Below are 10,360 nucleotides of genomic sequence, written 5' to 3' on the forward strand. Positions count from 1 at the left end.
TGATCACATGTTGAAGTTAACAACATCGATTACAGTGTTCTATTCTAGTCTTGTTATGTTTCAATCTGATCTTCTTAGAACAAGGGTATCCCCTGACATATTCTAAACACATGATGTATTGAGTACAGTGTTCGATTCTAGTCTTGATCACTTATTTTGTTTTCTGAACACATCAATCAATGTTCTGATCACATGTTGTATCGAGTACAGCGTTTGATTCTACTCTTCTTATGTTTCGAAAGTCTAAACATGCACAATAATGTTATCGCTGTACACGCTTACCTTCGCGATGGAGGTTTTAACTTGTTCGATATAAAGCTATGCCTTGACATAAGAGGCGGAGGAGGAGGAGGAGGAGGAGGAGAATGATAAGGCCTTAACAGCCTATGTATAGTCGCCATTGTTTAAAGATGACAGCTGTCAAAAAGAATTTTTCAAATTATGCGCCACCACATTTCAGCTAAAGAGGGCAGCAGGGTGCTCTGTTGATTAAGCACATATAATTTCAAATTGCGCTCCACCGCATGCATAACAGCAGCTGTTATCTTGCGCAGTAGCCTCTAAGCTAGCTTTCTTCATAAGAGTAGCCGCCATCTTGTGCGAGCATCCCTAGGCTGTCTCATAAGGAGCTATGTATAGTCACTATTTTGTGTCCGTCATCTTGCGTAAGCATCCCTAGGACGTCTCAAGCCATCTTGTGTCTCATAAGAGCAGCCACCATCTTGTAGAAATAGATAGCTGCCAATGCTAAAGGGCTTAAGTAGGAATCGAACCGTTGATCTCATCATTAGACTATGTTTTTTCTCGTTCCTGATATACGAACCTACGTATTAGGCGGAAACATTTTGTCCGTTTTGCTCTACGATGCACCGTTTTCGAGATATTTAACATTTTGCATTTAAGCCTCGAAATTTAATGAATCGAACCAGCACGGTACGTTATACTCTCTACCATAGCTAGACCTGATCATGTTACGAAGACTCGCTTCAATACAAGCTAAAACAGAGCAAATGCCAAAGGGCCTAAGTAGGAACCGAACCGTTGATCCCATCATTAGACTATAGTTTTCTTGTTCCTCATACTGCGAACCGAGGGATTAGGCGAAAAAATTTGTCCGTTTTGCTCTACGGTGCACCGTTTTCGAGATATTAAACATTTTGCATTTAAGCCCTAAATTTAATGAATCGAACTAGCACGACACGTTAGCCTCTAAGCTAGCTTTCTTCATAAGAGTGGCAGCCATCTTGCGCAAGCACCCTTAAAGAGTCTCATAAGGAGTTGTGTATAGCCGCCATCCTGTGTCCGCCATCTTGCGCAAGCATCCTTAGGGTGTCTCAAGCCATCTTGTGCAAGGACCCTTAAGCCGTCCCATAAGAGCAGCCGCTATCTTGAGCAAGCATCCCTAGGGCATCTCATAAGGAGTCATGTATAACTGCCATCTTGCGCAAGCATCCCAAGGGAGTCTCATAAGAACCTGTGTATAGCAGCCATCTTGCGTAAGCACCCTTAAGGAGTCATGTATAGCCGCCATCTTATGCAATTAGCGTCGAGAGAGGGCTGCTGTAGAATTTTTCTTTTTAAATTATCCACCACCACATTGCAAAGGTATCTAGCTAAAGATGACAGCACGGTGCTCGCTTGATTAAAGATGGCGGATGACAGCTAACAGAACTTTTCAAATTGCCCGCTACTACAGAGGGCAGCACCGTGCTCTGTAGATTAAAGATGGCGTATGACAGCTGACGAAATTACCCGCATGATAGCAGCACGGTGCTCTGTTGATTAAAGATGGCAGATGACACCTGTCAAAAAAGCACATGGCTTTGTTTCCAAACAAGAGCACGTGAAATTTGCCGCCACCACATTTCAGAGGCATCTAACTAAAGAGGGCAGCACTATGCTCTGTTGATTAAAGATGGCGGATGGTAGCTGTCAAAAAAGCACGTGAGTTTGTTTCCAAACAAGAGCACGTGGAATTTTTCAATTTGCCGCCACCACATTTCAAAGGTATCTAGCTAAAGATGACAGCACGGTGCACTTTTGATTAAAGATGGCGGATGATAACTAACAGAACTTTTCAAATTGCCCGCTACTACGTGCTTAAGGTAGTTGCCATAAAGAGGGCAGCACGGTGTTCTGTGGATTAAAGATGGCGGATGACAACTGACGAAATTGCCCGCATGATAGCAGCACAGTGCTCTATTGATTAAGGATGGTGGATGACAGCTGCCAAAAAGCACATGGCTTTGTTTCCAAACAAGAGCACGTGGAATTTGCCGCCACCACATTTCAAAGGTATCTAGCTAAAGAGGGCAGCACTGTGGTCTGTTGATTAAAGATGGCGGATGACGGCTGTCAAAAAAGCGCGTGAGTTTGTTTCCAAACAAGAGCATGTAGAATTTGCCGCCACCACATAGAGGGCAGCACGGTGCTCAAAGATGGCTGCTGTCATGTGGAATTGCCTGCCACCACATTTCAAAGGTATCTAGCTAAAGAGGGCAGCACGGTGCCCTCTAGATTAAAGATGGCTGCTGTCAAAAAGCATTTTTCAAATTATCCGCACCACATTTCAAAGGTAAGTAGCTAAAGAGGGCAGCACTGTGCTCTATAGATTAAAGATGGCGGATGACAGCTGTCAAAGAAGCACGTGGATTTGTTTATCGATTCAAATCTCGCGCTAGTGAGGTTAAGTTGGTAGCACTAAGGTTTAGGCCCGCCAAGATGGCAGCACTGCCGATGACAGGTGACGAATTTGCAGCTACTGCGATAAAGAGGGCAGCACGGTGCTCTGTGGTTTAAAGATGGCGGATGACAGCTGTCAAAAAGCACGTGGATTTGTTTGTTGTTGTTTGAGTCATCAGTCCATAGACTGGTTTGATGCAGCTCTCCATGCCACCCTATCCTGTGCTAACCTTTTCATTTCTACGTAACTATTGCATCCTACATCTGCTCTAATCTGTTTGTCATATTCATACCTTGGTCTACCCCTACCGTTCTTGCCACCTACACTTCCTTCAAAAACCAACTGAACAAGTCCTGGGTGTCTTAAGATGTGTCCTATCATTCTATCTCTTCTTCTTGTCAAATTTAGCCAAATCGATCTCCTCTCACCAATTCGATTCAGTATCTCTTCATTCGTGATTCGATCTATCCATCTCACCTTCAGCATTCTTCTGTAACACCACATTTCAAAAGCTTCTATTCTCTTTCTTTCTGAGCTAGTTATCGTCCATGTTTCACTTCCATACAATGCCACGCTCCACACAAAAGTCTTCAAAAACATCTTTCTAATTCCGATATCAATGTTTGAAGTGAGCAAAATTCTTTTCTTAAGAAAGCTCTTCCTTGCTTGTGCTAGTCTGCATTTTATGTCCTCCTTACTTCTGCCATAGTTGGTTATTTTACTACCCAAGTAACAATATTCATCTACTTCCTTTAAGACTTCGTTTCCTAATCTAATATTTCCTACATCACCTGCCTTCGTTCGACTGCACTCCATTACTTTTGTTTTGGACTTATTTATTTTCATCTTGTACTCCTTACCTAAGACTTCATCCATACCATTCAGCAACTTCTCGAGATCTTCTGCAGTCTCAGATAAAATAACAATATCATCCGCAAATCTCAAGGTTTTGATTTTCTCTCCTCGGACTGTGATTCCCTTTCCAAATTTCTCTTCGATTTCCTTTACTGCCTGTTCTATGTAAACATTGAAAAGGAGAGGGGACAAATTGCAGCCTTGCCTCACTCCTTTCTGGATTGCTGCTTCTTTTTCAAAGCCCTCGATTCTTATCACTGCAGACTGATTTTTATACAGGTTGTAGATAATTCTTCGTTCTCGGTATCTGATCCCTATCATCTTCAGGATCATAAATAGCCTGGTCCAATCAACATTATCGAATGCCTTTTCTAGATCTACGAATGCCATGTACGTGGGCTTGTCCTTCTTGATTCGATCCTCTAAGATCAGACGTAAAGTCAGGATTGCTTCACGTGTTCCTACATTTCTTCTGAAGCCAAATTGATCTTCCCCCAACTCAGCTTCAACTTGTTTTTCCATTCTTCTGTAAATAATACGTGTTAAAATTTTGCAGGCATGAGATACTAAACTAATAGTGCGGTAGTTTTCACACCTGTCAGCACCGGCTTTCTTGGGAATAGGTATAACAACATTCTGCCGAAAATCGGATGGGACTTCTCCTGTCTCATACATCTTGCACACTAAATGAAATAACCTTACCATGCTGGTTTCTCCTAAGGCAGTCAGTAATTCAGAGGGAATATCATCAATTCCAGGTGCCTTGTTCCTATTTAGGTCACTCACAGCTCTGTCAAACTCTGGCCCCAAAATTGGGTCTCCCATTTCATCAGCATCAACAGCCCCTTCATGTTCCAGAACAAAATTATCTACATCGTTACCTTGATACAACTGTTGGATATGCTCCTGCCATCTTTCTGCTTTGTCTTCTTTCCCTAGAAGTGACTTTCCATCTGAGCTCTTAATATTCATGCACCTAGATTTCCTTTCTCCAAAGGTTTCCTTGATTTTCCTGTATGCAGCATCTACCTTTCCCAGGACCATACAGCCTTCGACATCCTTGCACTTCTCCTTCAGCCATTCTTCCTTAGCTACCTTGCACTTTCTATCCACTTCATTCTTCAATCGCCTGTATTCTTTTCTGCCCTCTTCATTTCTAGCATTCTTGTATTTTCGTCGTTCATCAATCAGGTCTAGTATCTCCTGAGTTATTCACTGATTCTTAGTTGATCTTTTCTTCCTTCCTAACATTTCTTCAGCAGCCCTACTGACTTCATTTTTCATGACTCTCCACTCTTCCTCTACTGTGTTTCCTTCGGCCTTTTCATTTAGTCCTTGTGCAACATGTTCCTTGAAACAATCCATCACACTCTTTTCTTTCAACTTGTCTAGATCCCATCTTTTTGCATTCTTTCCTTTCTTCAATTTCTTCAACTTCAGATGGCATTTCATGACCAACAAGTTGTGGTCAGAGTCCACGTCTGCTCCTGGGAAAGTTTTGCAATCCAACACCTGGTTTCTGAATCTCTGCCTAATCATAATGAAGTCTATTTGATACCTTCCAGTGTCTCCAGGTCTCGTCCACGTATACAGCCGTCGTTTGTGGTGTTTGAACCAAGTATTGGCGAGGACTAAATTATGGTCAGTGCAGAATTCAACCAGCCGACTTCCTCTTTCGTTCCTTTGTCCCAATCCAAATTCTCCTACTGTGCTACCTTCTCTTCCTTGGCCTACCACTGCGTTCCAGTCTCCCATCACAATTAGATTCTCGTCACCTTTGACATATTGTATTAAATCTTCTATCTCCTCATATATTCTTTCAATTTCTTCATCATCCGCTGATCTAGTAGGCATATAGACCTGCACTATTGTGGTGGGCATTGGTTTGGTGTCTATCTTGGCGACAATAATTCTTTCACTATGCTGGTCGTAGTAGCTTATCCGCTGCCCTATTTTCTTATTCATTATTAAACCAACTCCTGCATTACCCCTGTTTGATTTCGTGTTGATAATTCGGTAGTCGCCTGACCAAAAATCCTGTTCTTCCTGCCAACGTACTTCACTTATACCAACTACATCTAACTTTAGCCTATCCATCTCCCTTTTCAGATTCTCTAACCTACCACAACGATTCAAGCTTCTAACATTCCACGCTCCGACTCGCAGAATGTCAGTATCCATCTTCCTGATGATCGCCCCCTCTCGTGTAGTCCCCACCCGGAGATCCGAATGGGGGACTAGTTTACCTCCGGAATATTTTACCCGGGAGGAAGCCATCATCAGTACATCATTCATACAGAGAGAGCTGCATGTCCTCGGGAGGTGGTTACGGCTGTAGTTTCCCGTTGCTTTCAGCCGTGTAGCAGTATCAACACAGCTAAGCCATGTTGAGTATTATTACAAGGCCGTATCAGTCAATCATCTAGACTGCCGCCCTTGTAACTACCGAAAGGCTGCTACCCCCCTTTCGTTGAACCATTCGTTAGTCTGGTCTCTCAACAGATACCCATCCGATATGGTTGCACCTGCGGCTCGGCTATCTGCATCATTGGGACACGCAAGCCTCCCCACCGCGGCAAGGTCACATGGTTCGTAGAGGAGGTGGATTTGTTTACCTATTCAAATCTCGCGCTAGTTAGGTTAAGTTGGTACTACTGAGGTTTAGGCCCGTCAAGATGGCAGTACTGAGGTTAGCGATGCGTTGTTGTCTGTCAAAAAGCACGTGGCTGTCAAAAAACACGTGGATTTGTTTATCTCGCGCTAGTTAGGTTAAGTTGGTACTACTGAGGTTTAGGCCCGTCAAGATGGCAGTACTGAGGTTAGCGATGCGTTGCACGTGGCTTTGTTTACAAATTCAAATTTCCCGCGTGTGGTGGAGGGGATCTCTGGGAGGCCTCTGGCTGTGGTGGTGGTGGAGGAGGCCTCTAGGAGGCCTCTGGCTGTGGTGGTGGTGGAGGTGGCCTCTGGGAGCCGGTGGGGGTGGTGGCGCCCGAACTGTCCAATTATACTACTCAAATAGCTCCCTTTTGTCAAAATATGTTCAGTGAAACTCAGTGTACCAACCCCGTTCGATGCAACACACCCCCACACCATTGCACTTCCTCCGCCATATTTTATAGTTGCTTGTAAATTGCTTGTTTCCAGTTCCTCGTGACGTTTCCACCTCACCAATTGCTTTCCATCGGACCGGAAGATGTTGAACTTTGACTCGTCAACAAATAACACATCCTCCCACCAAACAGTGGGTTTGCTTACGTAGAGTTTTGCAACCTCTAGCCGCTTCTTTTTATTTACCGCAATAATGTATGGTTTCCTCCTATGTCTTCTCCCAAAGAACTCTTTCCTTCGCAGTGTTCATCGCACGGTTACAGTACCCACTTTCTTTTCACACTCCTCTAAAACAGCTGCTGCCAGTTTCGGAGCACTAATTTTCGGATTTCGTTACACATTCCGAATCACAAACCGCTCCTCTCTTTCTGTCAGCCTTCTTGGTCTGCCTGTCTGGGGAACTGAAACAATTCTGTCTTCATTTTTGAATTGTCTGATTATATCTCCAACTATTATTCTGCTTATGTTAAGCATCTCGGTTATTTTTCTATGCCATTTACCTCGAGCATGATGGAATATCACGAGCTGGCGTTCTTCAAATATAGTATAGTGTTGTTTTCTGCACCCAATTTGAAACCAGTCCGCAAAACTGCAGAAACATGGCTTTGGCACGACATGTCTTGTGGCACCGCACTACCGAACTGAACGTTTTGCAACGCTATCTGCACTGTCTCTGTCAATGAATACAACGGCAATTCCGGCCTTTCCGGCTGACCGAATATATTTGAAGCGTGTTACTTCACCTATGTGCGCAATGCCATTTCTTTTACAAGATACTGTTCATCAATGCTGCGTGATTCCTCTTCGGCATAAGCAACCACATATAGTTCCATTACTTAGACATATTTGGTTTCATATTCTGCTCATGGTTGTGTTATTGGCATAACTTTTTCGCGGATTTTAGCAGTGGCCGAATGTTTATGGGAGTGACGGTGTACACACTAGCACAACACAGATACATACCAGCTAACTAGAAGTGTTCCCGAGCGAATACGAGGTAGTGAACGTGTACAAACAAGACTGTTGCAAGCAAATAGGCCACTACACAACGTACTTCACTCCTGTTCTTTTAAAATGAATTGCCGAGATCTTGGTACAAACCCTAATACTCAAAGTAAGGCTGGGCTATAAGTTAATTGGGTTCCGTGAAGTGTAGCTAATCAACTAAAAATTTTAATTCCTGTAGGAACCGCAATAATTATAGTGGCGGATGTGAAATAAGCCCGTGTGTCTACATCTATTCCTACAGTAAATATATGGTGTGCCCATACGACGAATCCGAGGAGTCCAACAAGTTCTCAACAGGTTGTGCAATAATTTATCCAAGTCTCGTGCATTGGTTATGTACTATTTAGAAATTATAAAGACATTATATCGTCTAAATGGGGTGTACAATCAAGACTGTTATGCACTGTATTTTGCAAATGGGGTATTTTCCTCGGTGTCAAAATCATAAGAAATATACAGGGTTATTCACCTAAGAGGTCACACGGAAAAATGTTTAAATCATTAAATATATAGGTATTCTGTTTTCATATTCGTAAATGATACCAAAGGGCTTGTAAAGCTACGTATTTTCATGGGTGACTAATAACCGAGATATTGATACTAACTCCATATGTTTAAATAGAATGGCACAAATACACTGACTGACAGAGCAAATGCAACACCAAGAAGGAGTGGTTCGAAAGGGATGAAAGTTGGGGAAAAAACAGAGACGGCACGGACGAATAATTGATGTTTATTTCAAACCGATATGCAGGTTACACAATGCGCACGGCATCGATTCAGTAGGATGTAGGACCACCGCGAGCGGCGATGCACGCAGAAACACGTCGAGGTACAGAGTCAATAAGAGTGCGGATGGTGTCCTGAGGGATGGTTCTCCATTCTCTGTCAACCATTTGCCACAGTTGGTCGTCCGTACGAGGCTGGGGCAGAGTTTGCAATCGGCGTCCAATGAGATCCCACACGTGTTCGATTGGTGAGAGATCCGGAGAGTACGCTGGCCACGGAAGCATCTGTACACCTCGTAGAGCCTGTTGGGAGATGCGAGCAGTGTGTGGGCGGGCATTATCCTGCTGAAACAGAGCATTGGGCAGCCCCTGAAGGTACGGGAGTGCCACCGGCCGCAGCACATGCTGTACGTAGCGGTGGGCATTTAACGTGCCTTGAATACGCACTAGAGGTGACGTGGAATCATACGCAATAGCGCCCCAAACCATGATGCCGCGTTGTCTAGCGGTAGGGCGCTCCACAGTTACTGCCGGATTTGACCTTTCTCCACGCCGACGCCACACTCGTCTGCGGTGACTATCACTGACAGAACAGAAGCGTGACTCATCGGAGAACACGACGTTCCGCCATTCCCTCATCCAAGTCGCTCTAGCCCGGCACCATGCCAGGCGTGCACGTCTATGCTGTGGAGTCAATGGTAGTCTTCTGAGCGGACGCCGGGAGTGCAGGACTCCTTCAACCAATCGACGGGACGGGAAATTGTTCTGGTCGATATTGGAACAGCCAGGGTGTCTTGCACATGCTGAAGAATGGCGGTTGACGTGGCGTGCGGGGCTGCCACCGCTTGGCGGCGGATGCGCCGATCCTCGCGTGCTGACGTCACTCGGGCTGCGCCTGGACCCCTCGCACGTGCTACATGTCCCTGCGCCAACCATCTTCGCCACAGGCGCTGCACCGTGGACACATCCATATGGGTATCGGCTGCGATTTGACGAAGCGACCAACCTGCCCTTCTCAGCCCGATCACCATACCCCTCGTAAAGTCGTCTGTCTGCTGGAAATGCCTCCGTTGACGGCGGCCTGGCATTCTTAGCTATACACGTGTCCTGTGGCACACGACAACACGTTCTACAATGACTGTCGGCTGAGAAATCACGGTACGAAGTGGGCCATTCTCCAACGCCATGTCCCATTTATCGTTCGCTACGTGCGCAGCACAGCGGCGCATTTCACATCATGAGCATACCTCAGTGACGTCAGTCTACCCTGCAATTGGCATAAAGTTCTGACCACTCCTTCTTGGTGTTGCATTTGCTCTGTCAGTCAGTGTACATAAAGCTGGCCTAAAAGTTCAACTGTGTGCAAGTTCAAATATGTACGTTTTTTTTAATCCGACAGTTACTTTTGAGATAACAACAGAATGCGTGGTTTTGCATGTCGCATCAGACAGAATGCAGTCGGGCAAGGGCATATTGACGCTCAAGCAGTTTCCTGGGTGCCATTCCAGCCACAGAATTGATACCAGGCATATACGCGTATCGTACACACGTGATGGGTTTGCACAGTGTGTATGACAGGCGAACTCATGACAGGACAAGGAGGGTTGATGATTTTTAAAGGAGTAAAAGAATTACTTTGACTTTAAAGGAACACAACGAAATCTATAATTGTCACTGGTTTGAGTGTACAGTACATACTACTGTATGAATTGAGAAATAAAAACGTAACACAATACGCCTGAAGAGCTCCTTCTAGAAAAGCAAATGAATAATTTCCGAGGTAGACTTCATTGGAAATGATCCTAATGGCGTGGGCACGGGAACATAACAATGTGCATTCGGGAGAGAGCAGATTTGAGTCCTGCCTTGCCCGACCTGAAAGTGATTTTAATGGTGTCCCATGTTCAACACCAAACAAATGCCGGATTGGTAACTTTGAGATAGACCACGGCCGACGTCCTTTCTAAATCCACCCCTT

The sequence above is a fragment of the Anabrus simplex genome, chromosome 1, assembly GCF_040414725.1.
Source record: "Anabrus simplex isolate iqAnaSimp1 chromosome 1, ASM4041472v1, whole genome shotgun sequence".
In the NCBI taxonomy this organism is placed as follows: Eukaryota; Metazoa; Arthropoda; class Insecta; order Orthoptera; family Tettigoniidae; genus Anabrus; species Anabrus simplex.